Source organism: Hevea brasiliensis, chromosome 9 (genome assembly GCF_030052815.1).
Source record: "Hevea brasiliensis isolate MT/VB/25A 57/8 chromosome 9, ASM3005281v1, whole genome shotgun sequence".
Classification (NCBI taxonomy): Eukaryota; Viridiplantae; Streptophyta; class Magnoliopsida; order Malpighiales; family Euphorbiaceae; genus Hevea; species Hevea brasiliensis.
This window is the reverse complement of record NC_079501.1, coordinates 80,994,284-81,013,282: the sequence shown is the minus strand read 5'-3', so window position 1 is coordinate 81,013,282 and position 18,999 is coordinate 80,994,284.

Here is an 18,999-nt window from a genome sequence, read left to right as displayed (position 1 = left end):
CTATGTAAATTATAAACTCATGTAATTATTGTAAATTTCGTAATTAATGAGATTTGCATATTTTATTTATGAAATTTGAGTATGGATCTATATATGTGTGAAATTATGAGTTTATAATATTGAGATGAGATTTGAGATTGGAGAAAGTTACACATATTTGAAATTATTGTTGAGATTTTTAACAGGTGGATTCGTCAAAATTGTAAATAATTTAGGGAAAACTTCGTCAGTTTTTCCGATTAATAAATTGACCCAAATTAATAAGAATATAATGTGAATATTAGAGTATGTAATAAAATAAGTTAAAATGCTCCAACACTGAGTGTGACATGCCTCGCTTGGCTATACTATGGACGAGTGAGGGGTGTCACAACTCAGAGTTTCAACAAGCAAGTACAAGTGAAGTCATGGAACCAATATTTGATGAACTCAACGAAATCAGCCCAGCAACAACATATGTTCTGGTGTATTACTCGCAGATTAGAACCATTGACGTGCTGAACAAAGCACTGGTACGTGTGAAATCATGGAATGGACTCGATGAACTCAGCAGAGCAACATGGAATCCAGCCAATTTTGGCAACATCATCAAATGTGGAAGCCAGAAGGACTACTATGTGCTCAATGCTGCACTAGACGTGTCAGAATTCCAAGGGTTTGATGGTAATAAACACTACTCAAAGCCACGTTGAGGGATATGCAAATGTGATTCTTTGCATTTTTCTTTTGTCTTGCTGTAGTAGTGTTTGCTTTATTTTAGTATATTTTTTTAGTTGAACAACTTAATATTGGTTAATTAAGTTCAATTTGTGACTGGTCTTACTCTCATCTTCTTAATTTTCTTCTGCTTTAAATTTTTTAATTAATGAAGTATGAAGAAAAAGGTAGCAATTGAACCTATTGCTGTTTTGCATAGTATGAGGATCTATGCTTACTACATTTTGAATTTATGAATTAGAAATATAATGATTAATACCAATATAGGGAAAAAGAATAAGGCCTTTTTTTTTGTATGCATATGTTAATTTTATAAGAAATGATATATGCATATAGTGTCATTTGTAGAAATTCAATTACGGAGTCCAATTAAAATATGTAATTTGTAAAAATAATGTATCTGTAATATATATACAAATGTATGAAGGTAGACATTGAGTCTGACAAAAATGCACTTCATTATTTATATTATTTATAAAAATAATACTAAAATGTACCTTTAGGCACAAAATATTTGTCATTAACTTGCATTAAATCATTGCTGAATACGTTTGGCGACGTCTGTGCCATTGCTAATAGTTTTTTTAACTACATATGAATTGGTCCAGTATTTTTAGCAATAAATTTCTGAATTTATCGCCAATTGTATGGCTTAACGACAAAAACACTCGCTACGAACATTAGCGACGATAGATTCATTGCCGATATTTTTATTATTTGTTACAATAAATATATCAATTCGTTCAATATTTTTTAGCTACATACATATGAATTTGTCACTATAATAATATGGGTTAATGATAAGAATCTGTCACCAATCCACATTAAATTATCGCTAATAAGTTGTATACTAGAACAAATATGTAAGATAAGATTTAATATTTATTTAAAAATTCATTATACATAAATAATTTTTATGTATATTTTGTTTATATATTAACAGAAGTAAGTTTTTATTTAAATGCAAAAAAAAAAAATCTTAAAATAAGTTAATTAATAAATTCTATATACATATAAATTTCATCTCAACGAAAAAGAGTACGATTTTATCACAAAATTACGAACCAATGTTTATAATAAAATTTATTATATACGAGCAACATATGTTGTAAAAAAAACGTTTATAAAAAACGTTTATATATATATATATATATAATTATATTTTTTATTCTTTAAATTTTTAAAGTTTATATAAATTTTAATTCTTAGTTGTACTTATGTTTAATTTCTTTATTCAGCTTGCATTGGAAATTTAGCTAAAATTAATTATTAAAGAAAGTACAAGGATAACCAAAAAAAAAGTAAGTATTCATCTAATATAAAGTAATTTCTTATTGAATTATAAAAGAAAAATATTATCAATAACTAGGATTATTTTTATTTATTATGAATTATTATTTAAGTCATCAAATATTTAGAAATTTTCATTGAAATAAAAAAGTCCTAAATCTATTAACTCTTACTTTAATATATAATTTTCTTTGATTTTAATATTTTTTTCCCTTATGTCGGAGAGTTTTTCCTTCTATTTAGATTTTCATTTTCTTTTTATAATTTTATTTGCTGAGTCCTATTTTTATGAATGCATATTTCTTTTATCCTAACTATTCACTTTTATATAGTCTTATTATATGATCTATTTAAATTTAACATAAATAAAGACTTTATTCTTATTTTAATATAAGTAAATCTACGTTTAATATTTATTCATATAATTCTATTTGAAAATCTGGCCCATCCTGCATCCAATTAATTTCCTCTGACTTGTGGAGAGCAAGGTCGGGGAGTAGGTCACTTTGTCCTGAATTCCCATAATCCGTTCAAATAATAGTATGTTATTATTTTTATTAAAAAATATGTTATTTTTATATGTTTATTATGTATTTAAATTATATATATATATATATATATATATATATATATATATATATATATATATATAAAGTAAGTATTCATCTAATATAAAGTAATTTCTTATTGAATTATAAAAGAAAAATATTATCAATAACTAGGGTTATTTTTATTTATTATGAATTATTATTTAAGTCATCAAATATTTAGAAATTTTCATTGAAATAAAAAAGTCCTAAATCTATTAACTCTTACTTTAATATATAATTTTCTTTGATTTTAATATTTTTTTTCTCTTATGTTGGAGAGTTTTTCCTTCTATTTAGATTTTCATTTTCTTTTTATAATTTTATTTGTTAAGTCCTATTTTTATGAATGCATATTTCTTTTATCCTAACTATTCACATTTATATAGTCTTATTATATGATCTATTTAAATTTAACATAAATAAAGACTTTATTCTTATTTTAATACAAGTAAATCTACATTTAATATTTATTCATATAATTCTATTTGAAAATAGAATGACAATTGTTCTTGAACCCAATCTAGCCCATCCTGCATCCAATTAATTTTCTCTGACTTGTGGAGAGCAAGGTCGGGGAGTAGGTCACCTCGTCCTGAATTCCCGTAATCCATTCAGATAATAGTATATTATTATTTTTATTAAAAAAATATTTTATTTTTATATGTTTATTATGCATTTAAATTATATATATATATATATATATATATATATATATATATATATATATATATATAAATATAAGTTTTAAACATAATCTTAATTATATATATATATATATAATTAAGATTATGTTTAAAACTTATATTTCTAACTCATAATTTATTTTTTAATAGATAAACTTATATTATATAATGATGAATTAAAATAAAAAAAAATAAAAAGAAAAAACTCTATTGAAAAATCCACCTTGCCTAAATTTCCGTTAGGGAAGTTCCCACTTAATCCTTACCTCATGTGGGGCAGGGATTGTGAGAGTTATCACTGATCCTAACCTGCTCCGTTGCCATTCCTATTTAAAGAAAATTAATGCTCTCTTTAATTATTGATATAAAGAAATTATTTTGGTAATTTACTTTTTAGTGTGAAGAAATCCTCTTTTAAGTCTTATTGATAAATTATAATGCCTTAGATAATTTTTACTATTTTAATTTTAGTTAATTTTTGTTACAATAGAATATATGCAACAAATAAAAAATTAAGACTAGATCCATAGATCAGATATATTATTAGAATATGGAGTGATTACAATTTTATATTTTTTATAGTTTCAATATATGATTGACAGTATATATGTGTGTGTATTTTATACCCTTCATTAATGTAAAGGCATCTTTTTTTATATATAATAATATGCTAATTAATGAAAAAATTTAAAACAAATTCTCATAATATTTTAAGGTTTGTAATTAATTATTATGAATTTTTTTTTATAATTGCATATAAAAAAATAAACTACGAGTACAAATAACGAGTACAACAGTGCAACGGATGCTAAAAAGTAACTAGTATAAAATAGATATACATTGGCAAGAGAATTTTTTTTTTTTAAAAAACAAATTGACTGCTAAAAATTAAATGTAATTGTTGTTAATTGAAAAAGATATAATGATTGCTTAATATTAGGAAAAACTGAACTTACCATATATTGATGGTCTAAAATTTAAAAAAATTGTCCAATTTATCTTAATTTATTTTTTTAAGTAATCATGAAAAATAAATTTAATTAAAATTATAAATTAAATAAAATAAATGACATGATTCTAATTTATAAGGAATTTTTTTTCTAATTTAAGTATGAAGAAATTCTAGAAAGTGAGAAATTCAAACAATAGCAATAATATTATGTGAAGAAAGCCACTAAAATTTTAAATTGATGAAAAAAAATGATGAGAAAAATATGTTAGACTTCCATTTGATAATATTGTCTAATAATTTAAATTTCAAAGAATAGAAGCTAGTGATTGTGGATTTGTTGAAAAAGAATAATGGTAAAATAGAATTGATAGAGAATGTAACGCCCTCACTTTAGGTAGTCCGTGCATTCTACTGTTCCGATGACTAATGTCTGTTCAGACAACTAGGATGTCTGGAACTACACTCAAACTAGAGTGATGAGGCATAAATTGATTGAATAACGACTAAGAAAAATCAAGGAAAAATAAAACATGCAAATTGTAACTCGGTTAAATGAGCTGAGGTCACAACAATGGGTGACCATACTGGGAAGCGACTACGAAGACAGTTGCTGACCCCAAATCCATGAGGAACCCTAGGGAAATAATTTTTAAGATCTAATTAAAGTTTTATTGAGGACTAAATGACATTAAAAATGTCAAAGAAAATTCAAGAAAATTAGTTAATCAATACAGACCAAAAATAACCCGATGAGCATAATGAATGGCATTTTGGTCATTTCAACCCCAGAGTTGAATTTTGACCTAAATGTCAATTAAAATGAGAGGGATTAAAACACAGAAATAAATTAAAAAGATGAATTTATGTATGGAAAATGGGAAAAGAAAAGAAAAGAAAAGAAATAAGATTTATGGCATGGGCATGATGTCATAATGACATCGTTTAATTTAATCAACCAATGAGAATTTAACAAGCATATACAATGGATAAAGAAGACATAAAAATGGGATAAATTAATTAAAAAGCACTTATCTTCTTCCTTCCTCTTTGTTATGGCCGAACCACTCCCTTCCAAATATCCATTGAAGCTCTTCCATTCAAGCTTTCAACCTCGTCAATTCTCTCCATAAAATCTCATAGTCCCTTCATTAAAACTCACTTTTAAGACTTGGGGAATTTACTAGTAGCAACAAGAAGTGGGAAATTTTGAAGTTTAACGAGTCCAAGAAGTGCTCACAAGAGGTTAGTGCCTAAACAAGTTTCTTTCTTCTTTAACTAGCTTAGGCATGTTAACTTACGTGTAAATTTTATGAAATTAAAAGAAAACTTGGAGTATGTAGAAATTTGATTTTCAGCAGCCATGATGTAAAGTGGTAATTAATGCTTTTAATTGATATAAATTAGCTTAGTGATGTTGATTGATGAGTTTATATATATTGGAAGTGAAATTGCATTGAGTTTGTATGGTGTTGGGAATATTGAGTTACGGTTTTAACTTAATTTTGGTACTTTTGCATTATGGCTTGAAATTGAGCATGTTGAGATGATTGTTGATCATTTGAAGTGCTATGAATGTGAAATGAAGTTTGGGAGTTGGGAGGAATTGAAATTAGGAGTGCAATTTCTCTTGCAGGAAACTCTATTTGAACCTTTAAATAGAGTTGCGTTGCTCAAATTGGTATAAGACCAATTAGAAATGAAACTAGGGTCATAATGCCCCATTTTTTATGAAGAAACCATGCCCAAAAATTGTCCCTAACCTGGCCTAAAATTGGCTTGAATCTGGGTAACCCTAATATGGACTTGGAAAAATGACCAAATAAATAGTAAATGTTCAAATGGCCATAACTCACACTAGGAAGGCCAGAATGACCTGATTCTTGAACCATTGGAAAGGTTAGACATAGGAGCACATTTTTCATGAAGAACATAGAACCCAGATCTGCCTCTAACTAAGCCAAATTATTAGTATAAGTTAGATCAACAAAACTGTCCAGAACCAATCTGCCCAGAATTTGTTGGACTTAGGCTCACCCAACCATTGTTGGAAAAAATGCCATAACTTGGTCTAAAAAATTGCAAAAGCAATGAAACTAGTACCAAAAGTTTTATAAGACATATATCTACAATATTGGTGTTTTGACCAGAAACCAGAACCTAAGGGAACTAAGTCAAATTGTTAGAACAAGTTAGTACACCAAATCCTGGAATTTGCCTCAACTATCACCTAACCCTAGAATAGAATTTATATCATAACTTTCACTAGGAGATCCCAAATGGGATGAACCAAATTGTTCTGGAAACCTAAGAGATAGGGCTTGAACTTTGATTTAGAAATTTTTCTCAAATTTTGAGTGTAAGAACCCTAAAATGAGAGTCAAAGTTACTGACCTGAACTTGAAATCCTGTAGACACAGGGCACCTGAGTCCAGGCCAGTTAATTTACTATAATTAATTCTACATGTAGAAAGAGATGATTCTTATTGATTTCAATTAATCTGTACATGGGTATATATATACAATTGATTCCTATAATTGTGTTCTACTAATTAGGAAGAAATCCTAAATAAGAAATCCTAAATAGGAATACAGAATACAAAATATACAGAAAAATAATATAGTGATTGACTTTCCATAACATAGTGATTGACTTTCCATAACACTCCCCCTCAAGTTGGAGCATAGATGTTAATCATGCCCAACTTGTTACAAATGTAGTCAATCCTAGCTCCATTCAGAGCTTTTATGAAAATATCTCCTAACTGCTCTCCAGTTTTGATGTGTCCTGTTGAGATGATCTGTTGTTGAATCTTTTCACGAATAAAGTGACAATCAATCTCAATATGTTTGGTTCGCTCATGAAACACCGGATTAGAAGCAATATGAAGAGCAGCTTGATTATCACACCACAATTTCACAGGCAGGGAGGTCTTAAAACCTATCTCATCTAGTAATTGAAGTATCCACATTACCTCACATACTGATTGTGCCATGGCTCTATATTCGATTCAAAGACTAGATCGAGAAACTACACTCGCTTCTTGCTTCTCCAAGACACCAAATTTCCTCTAATAAAAACGCAATATCCAAAGAGTTGACCTTCTCACAACCTTAGATCCAGCCAGTTGGCATCGAAAAACATTCAACATTCAAATGCCCATGATTACCATATAGCAAACCTCTTCTGGGCGAGCGCCTTGGATAACACAAGATTTGTTCCAAGGCTTCCCAATGAGCAACAGTTTGGGGAAGACATAAAGCGACTTACCACACTAACGGCATAAGCAATGTCGGGGCGAGTGACCGTAAGGTAGTTCAATTTTCCTACCAATCTCTGTATCTCTCGGATCTTCAAACAACTCACTATCCCCGCTACTTGATTTGTAAAGTTGGAGTCATTGGTGCGCTACAAGGCTTAGCACCTAATTTTCTGTCTCTATCAATAGATCGAGGACATATTTTCTTTGAGACAAGAAAATACCCTTCTTACTTCTCATAACCCGATACCCAAGAAATACTTTAACAATCCCAAGTCTTTGGTGCAAACTGAGTTTGGAGGAAGGTTTTAAGAGATGAAATACCTGCAGAGTCACTCCCAGTGATGACAATGTCATCCACATAGACTACCAAGAGAATTAGACCAGCCTCAGATTGCCTATAAAATACTGAGTGATCACACTTACTCTTTTGCATACCAAATTCCTGTACTGCTTCACTGAATCTCCCAAACCATGCCCTAGGACTTTGTTTCAAGCCATAAAGAGACTTTCGAAGCCTACAAACTTTACCCAACTCCCCCTGAGCAACAAACCCAGGTGGTTGCTCCATATACACCTCCTCCTGAAGATCACCATGAAGGAAGCATTCTTGATATCCAATTGATGCAGGGGCCAATCATATGTAGCTGCTAAAGAGATAAACAAGCGAATAGAAGTAAGTTTAGCTACAGGAGAAAAAGTATCAGAGTAATCAACCCCATATGTCTGAGCATATCCTTTTGCTACAAGGCGTGCTTTTAACCTAGCCACAGAACCATCAGGATTTACCTTTACTGTATATACCCATTTACAACCAATAGCTTTCTTACCAGTGGGTAAAGGCAATAGTTCCCATGTACCATTAGCATCTAAAGCCTCCATTTCCTCTTTCATAGCATCACACCAGCCAGGATGAGACAGTGCCTCATTAACAGTATTAGGGATAGTAACAGAGTCTAAAGAAGTAACAAAACACCGAGAACAAGAAGACAATTGATTATAAGAAACAAAAGAAGAGATAGGGTAAGTACATGAACGTTTACTTTTATGAAGAGCAATGGGTAAGTCTAGATCAGAATCATGATCAGTATGAGGTACAGGATCTCCCAACGAAGTAGCTGGTGGAGGATCTGAGTCAGGAATCTCAATCTTCTGGAATAAACATGAACAACGGGAGGTCGAGTAGGTCTAGAGACAGAAGGAACAGGCTGTGGGAGAGTACTAGACATTGGTTGGACAGTATATATTAAGAGATCATCCTCCTCCCCCTGACTCTCATACACAGATGATGGAGGAAAAAATGGAGTGGACTCAAAAAATGTGACATCTGCAGAAACAAGATAACGATTAAGAGTAGGAGAGAAACAACGGTACCCTTTTTGGGTAGGAGTACCTAAGGAAGACACATTTGAGAGATTTTGGATCCAATTTAGTAACCTGTGGACGAACATCACGCACAAAACAGGTACAACAAAAAATACGGGGTTCAATAGGGAACAAAGATTTTGTAGGAAACAAAGTAGTATAAGGAATATCCCCATTAAGGACAGAAGACGGCATCCGATTGATAAAAAAACATGCCGTGGAAACTGCATCCGCCCAAAAGTGTTTAGGTACTTTCATCTGAAAAAGAAGAGCACGAGTTACCTCAAGAAGATGACGATTTTTTCTTTCGGCCACGCCATTTTGGGATGGGGTATCCACACAGGAAGACTGATGAAGAATGCCATTTTGTGTCAAATAAGGCTGAAATTGTGCTGAAAAGTATTCTTTGGCATTGTCACTTCTTAATATGCGCACAGAAATATTAAATTGAGTTTTGATTTCATTACAAAAGGCACAAAAGATAGAAAACAACTCAGAACGATTTTTCATTAAATATAACCAGGTAACACGAGAGTAATCATCAACAAAAGTAACAAAATAACGAAATCCAGTTTTAGATGTAACAGAACAAGGACCCCAAACATCAGAATGAACTACCTCAAAAGGAGATGAAGCCCGTTTATTGACTCTAGACACAGAAGGCAAACGATGATGTTTTGCAAACTGACACGACTCACATTCTAGTATTGATAAAGACTGAAATTGAGGACACAACTTCTTCATGGTAGACAAAGAAGGATGACCCAATCTACAATGAGCTTCAAGAGGTGTTAAGGTACTGGAGCAAACAAGCGACCGCGGTACATGATTTTCCAGAATGTAGAGACCACCTGACTCGCGTCCTCTACCAATAATCTGTTTCGTCGTAAGATCCTGAAACAAACACTGGTCAGGAAAAAAGGAAACAGAACAATTTAAGGTACGAGTAAGTTTACTAACAGAAAGTAGATTAAAAGAGAATTTTGGTAGACACAAAACAGAAGACAAAGAAATTGACGAAGTCGGGTTCGCAGTTCCAGAACCCATGACACAAGAAGTAGAACCATCAGCTAAAGTAACAGTAGAGGAAGTGAGATTAGACTGAAAAGCAGATAGAAGACTAGAATTACCTGTCATGTGATCTGTCGCACCAGAATCAATAACCCATTTGGATGAAGAAGACACAAGGCATGTAGTAGATTTACCTGACTCAGCGATCGCAGTGACAGGGGAACTGGTAGGCTTTAGAGATGCCTGATACTGGGAAAATTGTGCAAAATCCTCTGCAGATACCAAAATAGTTTTCTCAGAGGAAGATACTGTAGAATTCTCTGCTGCCATATTTGCCATCTGTGATCGCTGATTTTTTCTCTGAAGTTGCGGACAATTATATTTTGTATAGCTAGGCTCATGGCAATAATAACAAATGACTCCTCTTGAGTCCTGATTAGAACTAGCCTCTCCATTCTGATTATACATTGCCTGTAATTCCTCCTCTACTTCCTCTTCTATTACCCTGTTGCCCATTTGGATTACGGCTAATAAGAGCACTACTGACAGGTTGTGAAGATTGAGTACTCTCTGTACGAAGGACCCGTGTGAACGTTTCATGCAAAGAGGAAATCTCGATCGGAGAGAATATGAGATTTAGCAGTCTCATACTCTGAAGGAAGGCCTGCAAGAAAACTCATAACAGCCAGTTGCTCCCGTTGGGCCTGCTGAACTTTCACATCAGGACTAAAAGGCAACAATACATTAAGTTCCTCATATACCCGTTTAAAATCCATAAAATAAGCCGTGAGATACTTATCCTCTTTCTCAGCACGGTAGAATGCCTTACAAACATCATAAATATGGGAGATATTCCCTTTACCAGAATACAGAAAATCTAAGTAATCCATCAATTCCTTAACAAATTCACAGTGATTAATTAAACTAATTACCTCACTATGAATCGAGTTCCGAAGCTGCAAAAACAATCGAGCATCCTCCCTTAGCCAAGTTTGTCGTGTATCATCAGTGGGTGGATCTTTAGTAAGGTGATCATCCTTATCAATGCTACGCAAATAGACCCTAACAGTTTTACTCCACTCCAAGTAATTCGAACCATTAAGTTTGTATTCCGTGATCTTAGTCATCACCGGAATCACATCAGAAATAATATTCTTATTGTCTGCCATTTGTTGAGACAAAGAAAACTAACCGAAACGCTAATCCAAAGTGCTTATAGCAGCAAAATAACCCAAAATCACAAATCAAGCAAATACCGAAATAGGATCTGAGAGCCAAACCTCAGAAGTCCTTTAATGGTTATACTGGATCAGGCAACAGCACACGGTGGTGGAATGAGGGGGTTGAGACGATGTCGGCAATATTGATCGGGGTTGAAACGGCCGGTCGGCGACCAAGGTCTCTCCTGAGCTGGGTAGTGAGAACAAATAGTCACCCTAGATTGATGACCTGCTCTGATACCATGTAGAAAGAGATGATTCTTATTGATTTCAATTAATCTGTACATGGGTATATATATACAATTGATTCCTATAATTGTGTTCTACTAATTAGGAAGAAATCCTAAATAAGAAATCCTAAATAGGAATACAGAATACAAAATATACAGAAAAATAATATAGTGATTGACTTTCCATAACATAGTGATTGACTTTCCATAACACTACAAGACCTGAAAAATTGTAATTCATAATTTTGAGTAATCATAAGACCTAGGATAACAACTTCTATGAAGAACATTAGGCCTAAAAGTGGTTGTAACATGTCCAAATAATTAGGAAAAAATTGACTCTAGAATCTGCCTGGTTCTGGAACTTAAGTGAGTTAGCGAACTAGTTTTGGTTATTTGAGCATAACTTGAGTTCTAAAACTCCAAATAACATGATTCAAAAATGAAAACAAAGACAAGACATAGAGAGACAACTTCCATGGAGGAAGTGTAATCAAACAGTAGCTACATCTTAGCCAATTTGCTAGGAGAATATAAGACACCAAATCTGGACCTAAAGAAACGTTCAAGATATTATTTGATACATGACATGTGAATTACCTATATGAATTGCTAAATGTATAAGTTACATGAAAATGAAGGGGGAACCTATTTTTCCACTATAATTAACATGAAACTACTATAAAGCACTAATAGTACATGACATGAAATGATAAGATCATAAGTAATTAATAATACTAATTTGTCCAAAGTATACCTAGACTTATTTATATAGCATGGATCAATTGATATACCAATTAGGGATTACAGATTGCAGTACTGTCTACAGGGATAATCATTGATAGATAATATATGTCTGATATGATTATTCTACAGGCTTTATGCCTGCCTGTTGGCCATTGTGCCTAATTTTATTTCTGGCTTCATGCCTGCCCGCTGGCTTTGTGCCTGAAATGACAGATGTATACATGTTAGACATATAGATGTTTAACTAGTATACTCCCATATATCCAGTCTTTATAGTCTATCATAGGTTACTTGGGCACATATATGTGTAATACACTTTAAGTTTAAATAAATACACGAAGAAAGTACTATCATGGATTTAATAATACTGAATATGAAAAATTTGAATAAAAAAGATCCTGATAATTTGTTGCTCCCAAAGTTTCATAAATATGTAATTAATTCAAAATTTTAGTAAATTGTATATTGATAATTATTTCAATTATTTTATTATTTTTATTTCAATTTATGCACCACTAAGCATTATGCTTAGCGCGTTGGTTTTTTCATCGTGTAGGTACAAGAGACCACTAGTAGCTGCAGTAGAGCTTAGACAGGACTTTGATCAGACCTGCTACAGTGTCAGTGTCACCTCAGCAGTCTGTTTTGGTAGGGCTCATGTAAATTTAGATTTTGCATTTTGATCATTGTACATAAGTAAATGTTGTAAATTATTTTGAGACATGTAATTAAATTTTGGATTTTATATAATTATACATTATTATATGTAATGTTATACGAATGAAATGAAAGTTTATTTTCCTAAAAATTTTATGAGTAATGGTATGATATGGTACATGAATAATTGATATGAGAAATGATATGATGAAATGGATATAATTGATTTTAACAGGTAAATAAGAAAACCCGCCATGCACTAATAAAATAGGGGAGACTCTGTCTAGGTCTCCATAAAAATGAAATGGGATATAAAAAAAAAATTTACACATAAGACAATATAATTAAATTAATATTGTACACGACAAGACAGTACAAGGTGCTCCGGCACCGAATGTAGCACGCCTTGCTCGGATACACTGTACACTAGTGAGGAGTGTTACAGAGAAGATGAGATCAAGAGGCAATGATGGTTTGAATTTTTTTTTTTTTTTTTATGAAAGGATTTGCATCAGTAAGGCAATGAAGAATTTAGAGTTTTTTTTTTTAATAAAATTACTAATAAATCTCCAAAATTTTTTAAAATATTGGGACCTAATGCTCATCAAAATTTAATAGACAATAATAATAATAAAATATTATTTTTTTAGAAATTACCCCAAAATTTATACCTCTAAAAATATCGAAGCCCAATGCCCCTTAAAATTTATTACACAATAATAAAAATACTGATTTTTTGAAAAAAATATTATCACACTTCTAAAAAATTTCGAAAACCAGGGGCTAGTACCTCCCTTGATCAAGTGTAAATCCATCTCTGTATGTATAGATTGTCCTATAAAATAATCTATTTTTTAAAACATGATTTACAATTATTCATCTATTTAGGTATGCAACCACACTTGACAGGTGCATGATAAAGGGAAATTAGTCATCTTATTTTTTCCTAAACACAATTTGTCATGGGCTTAAGATGAAATATGTATGATAACACAATTTATTAAGAGCTTGAGATGAAATATATATATAATAAGACTTGCATATAAAATAGGTGAAAGAGTTAATGATCAACAAGGTTTCACTAAATTTTCCCTAGGTTGATATCCCTTCTTATTTTTTTGCTTTGATCTTGGAAAATTGTGAGCTTCCATATATGGATATATCGCTTTAGCAAACCCTTCACCAGTCTTGTTTTATCGTATCAATATGATACATGCCTTGGCTGAATGCTTTAAAGGAGAAAACAAACTCATTCAGCCATGGAAGATGGACTGTCTACTCGTCCAAGCTCAAGCACAATAAACCATTCACAAGTAACTCAACTTTCACCAAGATAAACAACTCTTTAGAACAAAGAAAATCTTCATTAACTTTGGAAATCATAAAATACAAATTACAAGATGTCAATTGCACTTGAAACATAATAGTAACTTGTGCTAGAGTTTCTCAAGTATATGCTTAAGATATTACAGGTTACAAGCATGTAATAAATCTAAGTTCTAAGTGGAACTTAGCAAAGAACATAACCTCACAAATGGAGTTTGGCCTAAGCCTTACAAGAGCTCTAGCAATGGAGAGTGTCTCTCTCTATTTTTCTATTCTAGAAATTCTAAGTCTAAAACTGAAAGAAAGAAGAAGATGGGGATTAAATGGGGGAGGGTGGATAGTTGACACTTAGAAAATCGCATTGTCCATGCTTGGCTTGAATAATACCCTACACCTAACTATAAATGTTTAAAATACATTTTCATAAAAAGTGTCCCTCCCAAATCAGATTACAAAACCCAAAAATTGTTCTTTGTTTTGTAGTCAGATTTGGAAACTTAACTTTTACCAAAAATATAAAAGTAAAGGACAAAGACCAACACCAACAATTCTACATAATGGTTAATAGAGTGACATGAAAAGACTCTCCAGGGCTGCCATCTAAGTGTCCAAGTCACCACCACCTTGGCTGCTACCTCATTTAAGTCGCCACATCAACTACTATTTGGCATGCCAACTTGGCACTCTCCCGAATGGCCTCCAATGCATTCGGCTATATGTGGACCACCTTAGACTTGCATGTTCATCATTGTGAAGCATGCTTCTTGGATTGGACTTGTTAGTTATGTGTGCCCTAGAGCATGCACTAATCTTGTAACTTGTAAATAATATTGTAAATATTTTAATGGCAATAAACATTTCATTTAAATGTTGTGTATATTTAATAACATATTTATTTGAAATTGTCAATTAGCAGTATGTCATATATTCTATTCTTATGAGATAAGAATATGAGTGACAGAATTTATGGGACATTTGCTATAAATCAGAGTTCGCAGCTAAAGGATATTTTGGTGGGCATATTATATCCAAAGAGTTGTCACCTCTTTTTATCTCCATTGATCAGTATGAGATACTGATGTATATAGAATGATGAGTCACATGCCATCTGATATGAGATATCGGGATAAATACAATGGACACTTATGAGACAAGTAGGTCAAACTTGTGACGTACAGATAACATGAACATGGCGTTTACTCGAGTCAATAAAATGTTATCTATGTCATACTAGTGCATATAATCCTCAGACCTGAGATGGCACGGTTGTCTCTTATATGGGTGGTTTGAGTTTGATACCACTTACATATCTGTACTATGTATGGATATTTCGGTGTGTGTTGGCTCAGATTGGTCATATGTTGGGATAGGTGTTTAGTCAAGAGGGGATCTGTAGCCTTGAGTAAACAGGGTTAAAAGTCCTAAGTGGATTTGAGCTGTTATTGACAAGATTAAGTTCCTGGCCAAGACGAATGACTTTGTTAAGAAAGGTGTTTTCTAATGGTAAAGTCTTATATGTTAAGAATCATATTTCGAATGAGTGCATAAGATTCCATGATAAGGGGTTTAACTCCACCATGACCCTTAATGCGATTGGGACATAATACGAAAGGATATTAGTGCATGATGACGTATGATTAAAGGTTCATTTTAAGATATTTCTTGTTGCTAATTGGGTAGCTATGGCATGCTATGCTAGGTGTCAACCATGATCTATGAGATGCCTAAAATGATTTGGTGAAATCATTTGCGGATTGAAAGAATTCCAATGATATTAAGAGTTAATATCATTTCTCATTGCCAATTAATAATGAGCCTAGTAAGTCACACACCTACACAAGTTTAATTATCAAGTAAATTATGATTTAATTGATTAATTAAAGAGTTTAATTAATTAATAAAATAGATTTGATTTGTAATAAGATTGTAAAGTCCCTAGCATGACATGAAATCAAATCTTAAATATTGGATGTATGATATAAATTGGATTTATAATTAAAGAGCTTAAATATGAATTCAATTATGAAATTAATTGATGGAGACTAATTAATTAATTAATTAATTTGTATGTGATATAAATTAATTTGAGGGAAAAATTACAATTTTGGATTGAGAACTCAAAAATGTACACAAGGGCAAAATAGTAATTTCACATGGTGACATATGGCACCATGAGATGGAGACACGTGGCACCTATAGATGTGTGCCATTTTTTGCATATAAATGGAAGATAAGAAGAAATTTCATCTTAAAGTGACATGTGGCACAATATTAACTATTTTTGTCTTTTGCATATAAATGGAAGATAAGAAGAAATTTCATCTTCTTCTTCTACACCCACCTTGGACGACAATAAGGTCTTCATTCTCTCTCTCTTGATTTCTTCCATTGATTCTAAAAGAAAAGCTTGTTTTCTTTGAATCAAAAATTAATAGAAATTGTTTCTAGTAAATTACATCCAAAATAAATCACCAAAAACAAACACCCTAATAGTTAGTGGTTGGCAAACACCTAAGAGAGGATTTGGGTTGCCAAAGGTGATATTGGTGGCAGCTTGTGGTGGACAAGCTAAAGGAGCTACAAGTGGAACTCTGGAGACTGCTAAAGGGAGTAAGAAGTTTGATTCTGCGCCCGTTCAGGTTAGAGGTCTCTTAACCCTTTTTAATCTAGGGTTGAATTAGTTTAATTGTTAAACTACAATCTTTAATGGCAAATGAAAGAATCATGCATGTTAAAAGTGTGCTTTAACGTGCCTTAGGTGCTTAAAGTTGGTTAGGATCATAAAACAAATTGTATGTTTGCATGAAACCCTAGAAAATTTTTGAAATCCAACCTTCAAACCACTTCCGTTGCGCCTTCAGGACTCTCCTTGGCCAAATTGTTCATGGTGTTTTCTTCTTCCTTGGCTGAATGGTTAATCACCACCGCTTGCAAAGTTTTGGCTCTATCTCTTATGATGGCTCCTTTAAATTTTAGTGCCTTAATGTCCACCATGATGTCCTCATCATCCCCTCCTTCTTGAGAAGAATTTGACCTCGAATTTAAATCTTTTTGAAAGTGCATTAGCCACTATGTTTTCCTTTCCTTGCTTGTATTGGATGACATAGGGAAAAGACTCAATGAATTCCATCCACCTTGCATTCTTTTGTTCAACTTGCCTTGTGCCTTGATGTGCTTGAAAGCTTGATGGTCTGAATGTATAATGAACTCCTTTGGGCAAAGATAGTGTTGCCAAGTATCCAAAGCACGAACCAAAGCATAAAGCTCCTTGTCATAGGTGGATTAATTCAAGGTAGCTTCATTGAGCTCCTTACTAAAGTATGCAACTAGTTTCCTTTCCTGCATCAAAACAGCACCAATACCTTTCCCAGAAGTATCACATTCACTTTCAAAAGCTTTGGAAAAATCAGGTAGAACAAGTAATAGAGCAGTACACAACTTATGTTTCAATTTATTGAAAGCACGCTCTTGATCCTCTCTCCATACAAAAAACACATTCTTTTTCACTAATTCATTAAGTGGGGCAGCAATGGAACTAAAATTAGGTACAAACCTAGATAAAAACTTGCTAGCCCTTAAAAACTCCTCACCTTACTAGCATTCCTAGGTTTCGGCCACTCTTTGATTGCCTTTATTTTCTCTTCATCAGCCTCTATACCATTGGCACTCACAACAAAACCTAGAAACACTACTTTTTCCATGCAAAGAAAAAAAAACACTTCTTAACACTTGCATACAACTTTTATTGTCTTAAAACATCAAAAACAACCCTAAGATGTTGCAAATGCTCATCCATGCTCCTACTATATACAAATATGTCATCAAAATATACAATAACAAATTTTCCTATATAAGCTCTCAAAACATTATCATCAATCTCATAAATGTGCTTGGGGCATTGGTAAGCCCAAATGGCATAACCAACTACTCATATAAATCATGCTTTGTCTTGAAAGTGGTTTTTCACTCATCATCCAATTACATTCTAATTTGGTGGTAACCACTTTTCAAGTCAATCTTAGAAAATACAACACTACCATGCAACTCATCAAGCATATCATCTAACCTAGGAATAGGATGATGATATTTTATCATTATTTTGTTGATTGCACGACAGTCCACACACATCCGGTATGTCCCATCCTTCTTTGGCACTAAAAGCACTGGTACTACACATAGGCTCATTATCTCTCTCACGTGACCCTTTGCTAAAAGCTCTTCCACTTGCCTCTGCAATTCCTTAGTCTCTTCTGGACTACTCTTATAAGCAGGGCAATTGGGAATAATAGCTCCAGGAATGAAGTCAATCTGATGCTCAATCCCCCTAATTGGTGAAAGTCCAGGAGGTATCTCATTAGGGAATACATCTTCATATTCCTATAAAAGAGATACAGCAGCACCAGGAAGAGAAGGGTCAAGGTCAGTAAGATTCAAGCATGACTCAGAATACATAAGCAAAAATATGGGTTTCCCTAAATATAAACTCTCTCTCACTTCCCTCCCCTTTGCATACAAACTAACTTTTCTCTCCTTGCTCTCCTTTTGCCTCGAACCTTGTCCTCATTCTTGGACTCTTTTCTCTCATCGTTCCCTTCATTCTCCCCTCTCTTTTTCTCTCCACTAGGTTCGGCCTTTCTTTTATTTTCACTCACACTCTATCAAACATCCATGGCCTCCCAAGCAACAAGTGAGCGGCTTGCATAGGGATAACATCACAATATACCTAATCCTTGTACTTCCCTATGGAGAATGGTACCACCACTTGCTTAGTGACTTTCACCTTTGTACAATTGTTTAACCATTGCAACCCATATGGCTTGGGGTGTTTAAGTGGGGGCAGCCCCAATCTCTCCACCATATGCTCACTAGCTACATTGCAGTAACTCCCGCTATCTATGATTACACTATAATTTTTATCCTTCACCTTACACCTAGTGTGAAAGATGTTCTCCCA